Source organism: Pinus tabuliformis, chromosome X (genome assembly GCF_031772625.1).
Source record: "Pinus tabuliformis cultivar Carrire ecotype Pingquan chromosome X, CPIR1, whole genome shotgun sequence".
Classification (NCBI taxonomy): domain Eukaryota; kingdom Viridiplantae; phylum Streptophyta; class Pinopsida; order Pinales; family Pinaceae; genus Pinus; species Pinus tabuliformis.
Window position 1 is genome coordinate 416,919,645 of NC_142308.1, and position 4,208 is coordinate 416,923,852.

Sequence of the window (4,208 nt, forward strand, 5' to 3'; positions counted from 1 at the left end):
TCCTACTCAATAGTGACAACATAAAAAATTAACAAATTGTGAAAATATAAACTTTGGCTACTCTAAAATCTAAAATTGCCCATTAAAATTTAATTTCCCGCTATCCAATTGACAAATTGCTAAACGCTAATCAATTAATTTCCCGCTACTCTTAAGGTAAGGTGTTCCTTGAATGTGTTTACATGAGCAGAGTAGAGGTGTTGTCTGTTGATTCAGTTGCAACCATGGTAGATGCAAATGTGGATGTTGGCACAGTGTAGTGGAAGAAGAGAATGTTCAAGAAGTTATCATACATGTGTGTTGATCTGGATGCCCTTTTGGAAATGACCTCTTGAGGTAAGATGTTCGTTGAGTATGTTTTCCGGATACGAACAGAGGCATTATCTGTTGATTCAGTTGCAGCCATGGCAGATGCAGATGTGGATGTAAGCACAATGTATATGCAGAAGATAACGTTCAAGAAGTTCTCCTATAGGGGTGTTGATCTGGATGCCCTTTTGGACATGACCTCTAAAGAGCTCGACAAGATATTCCATGCTTGTGCTTGAAGAATGTTTCATCGAGGTTTGAAGAGGCAACCAGTGGCCTTGATCAAGAAGCTCCGCAAGGCGAAATGGGAAGCTCCTGCAGGTGAGAAACCATAGCCAGTTAGAACCCACCTCCGTAACATGATAATTGTTCCTGAGATGATTGGTAGCATTATTGGTGTTTATAATGGGAAGACATTCAATTAGGTCGAAATTGTTATAGCTTTGATACCACTTGTTATAGCTCTGATACTACTTGTTATAGATCTAACCCGAAAATATTATAAATATGATATGAACATATGAGATAATGCAAGTAAACCCAGAAATAATATGAAATGATTCTTTATTGATCAAACCCTTAAGGTAGGGCAACACCATACATTCACTCCTTAAGGATGGAGAACACTCCACAAGCCATATGCATGTTCATACAATAATCCTTGACTGTATTCCTTGACATGGAGTCTCTAGCCTCTATATAGGCCTCATACATACAATACCATGGATCATTACCATGGTTCCCTCATACCATCAAACTAATAACATGGGCCCATTACATTATTATTAACTACTTGTGGTCCCTTACATGATATGGGTTAACCACCTTATTTATTACTATGGCCCATCCAATTATTACATTATTACCTTGGGTACCTCCCTTGGTACCCCATATTATCCCCCCTAGGTATATAACATTCCACCCCCCTAAGCATGTTTCGTCCCCGAAACATGGAAAGAACACAAATAATAAGATCTACTCAAAGGAGTAGTCCACTGGTACCATGCACGTGCATCTAGCCATCCAAGAGAAAGGTGAACCCTCGATCTCACTGGTGCCTCGCTCACTTGAGATGGAAGTTGACTATGGTAGCTCTTCTGTGTGGATGTGTAGTAGGTGGATCTTCGCTCCTCTCTATCTGTCCTGTGGGGGTTGTTTTCCATGTGGCTAATTGGTTGCCATCTCGCTGGTTGTCTTGCGGGGTGATGTGGGTGATGATATGTTGAAGTTTGAATCCACGATGGCTTTTTCTTTAATTTACCCCTTACGGGAGCCTGACTGTTATCTGGTGCATGTTGTGGTGCTTGTTGTGGTGTCTTATCTTGCAATATTACTTCAACCACTGAGCCCTCCTTTGATGTATCAGCACCTATAACCTTTTCTGCTTTAGCCTCTGTTTGTGTTTAATTGCCTATCATCACTGGCTCATCATCTAATATGTCAGACCCTGGAACATCTTCTGTTTCACCCTCCTTGGACTCTACCTGTTTATTAATGGAAATATCCTGTAATGTAATTTTCTTCTTTTTATACCAGAGCTTCAGGAATTTCTTCTGTACATTAATATTGATAGTACCCACTGATTCCATCCAAGGGTATCCCAAAACAACATCCATGTTATCCATATCTGAAGCATAAAAATCACCATAAAACACATACTTATCCATAGAAAGCTTCAAATCCTTATAAATTTGAACATCCTCATCATCAACCTGTGTCTTTTCAATTTGTTTTGTTGGAACTTGCAATTTTTTTGCCAAGTTGACATTTATGAGATTTTTCTTGCAACTCGGATTTATAGACACAATGATTTTCTCCTTCTGAATCAATCCATGAACCTACAATACAGAGATACCAGCAAAAAATAACCCTTTTGATTCCTTGGTTTCCTTCTTTCCTGTAAAAATAAAATCTTTTCTAGGCTGTGTTTCTGTCTGTGTGAGCTTATCCACAAGATTAGATTTATAGTCAAAGCGCTCCATAAGAGCTTTTTTGAAGGCGTTCCAAGTCAAAAACCTTCCATTGGAACGTTGATGCTCTTGCCACCATTGTCGTCTTTCATTGTCCAAGTACATGCTTCCCACCATAATCTGAGTCTCATTATCATAGATGTGATCCAAATATTTCTCCATTTGTGCTAGCCATCTAGCTGGATGAGAGCCATCAAATTTATACAAGTCCCTCAAATTCTTATCTAGGCCCGCCATCACAAAAAATATTGGCGAAAATTTGAAATGGTCACAATTCCGTCAATATTGCTCAGAATCCCTATTATAACCTGTTTTTAGAAATGGAACAATCATTCTTCATCTGCCCATGTGGTATAAATCTTGATCCAGGCACTTGGAATTTTAGATCTGTGTTGTAACTCTCCCGCCGTCACCAAAATTTCTGCAAAAAAGAGCTGATTTTAAATAAGCGATATCTCCCTCATCCGGACTCCGATTCGACTGAATTTTTTTTTGAATTTGGGTATTGTTTCACAAAGAATTCAGATCTATAATTAGATTTTGCGGATCTTACACCAGGACATCCATATCTGCGCTGCCAACTCGCTGCCCTGAAAAATTGTCTGCAACCCCACTGATTTTTAAATCAGCGATATCTCCTTCATCCGGACTCCGATTCAACCGATTTTTTTTTGAAATCGGCTATTTTTTCACAAAGAATACAGATATAAAATTAGATTTTGTAGATCTTTCAACAAAACATACAGATCTGATCTGCAAACTCACCGCCCCCGAAATCCTGCAAAAAATTAAAAAAAAAATTCTCCCCTTGTGCCCAAGAAAGTGCTCTGATACCACTTGTTATAGTTCTAATACCACTTTTTATAGCTCTGATACTACGTGTTATAGATCTAACCCGGAAATATTATAAATCTGATATGAACATATGAGATAATGTAAGTAAACCTAGAAATAATATGAAATGATTCTTTATTGATCAAACCCTTAAGGTAGGGCAACACCATACATTCACTCCTTAAGTAAGGAGAACACTCCACAAGCCATATGCCTGTTCATACAATAATCCTTGACTGTATTCCTTGACATGGAGTCTCTAGCCTCTATATAGGCCTCATACATACAATACCATAGATCATTACCATGGTTCCCTCATACCATCAAACTAATACCATGGGCCCATTACATTATTATTAACTACTTGTGGTCCCTTACATGATATGGGTTAACCACCTTATTTATTACTATGGCCCATCCCATTATTACATTATTACCTTGGGTACCTCCCTTGGTACCCCATATTATCCCCCCTAGGTATATAACAGAAATCAAGCCTGAGATGATTGACCATTATCTGGCAGGGTTTTCTATTTCCTATAATCCAGTTAAGCATGAAAGACCTAGTATTGGTGCTACACACTCCTCTAGGTTTATTCCTCTAAAATAGACCAGCTTAGATCGTTTGATATGGTGGATATGTAGTGGGGTATTGTTAACTGTTTTAAGCTTACAAGTATAGGCACAAATAATTGGTTGCATATTCACATCATTAAATCCTTTCACAATGCTTAGATGAATTTTTGAAGAGTAATTTTGGGTGTATTGTTACGTTTAACTAGCTAATACACTATATATATTGTACAAGTTGAACTATTTGGTTATTTTGATGAATTTTTTGTCAACAAAAAAAAATTCTCATTCCATAGACTATTTTTAGTCTTGTAAATGTTAAAATATCATTTCATTTCATTATTCCTTCCCTGCTACTCTTCTTCCTTACCAGGTTGGGAGAGGGATCAAAGCCAATAACACCTATTGTAAATAAACTCTATTCCGTACTAAGATTCCTAGCAAACTTAGTATTGTAGTCCCTTCTGGTTTTATAGTGCCAAATGCCCAAGTTGTGTCCTCTAATAGTTATACAATAATGGA

General features: G+C 37.7%; 1 pseudogene; it reads left to right on the forward strand.

Moving 5' to 3' along the window:
• Positions 1–404: 404 nt before the first annotated feature.
• Positions 405–3,723, forward strand: LOC149140314 (small ribosomal subunit protein uS19-like; annotated as a pseudogene).
• Positions 3,724–4,208: the final 485 nt, after the last annotated feature.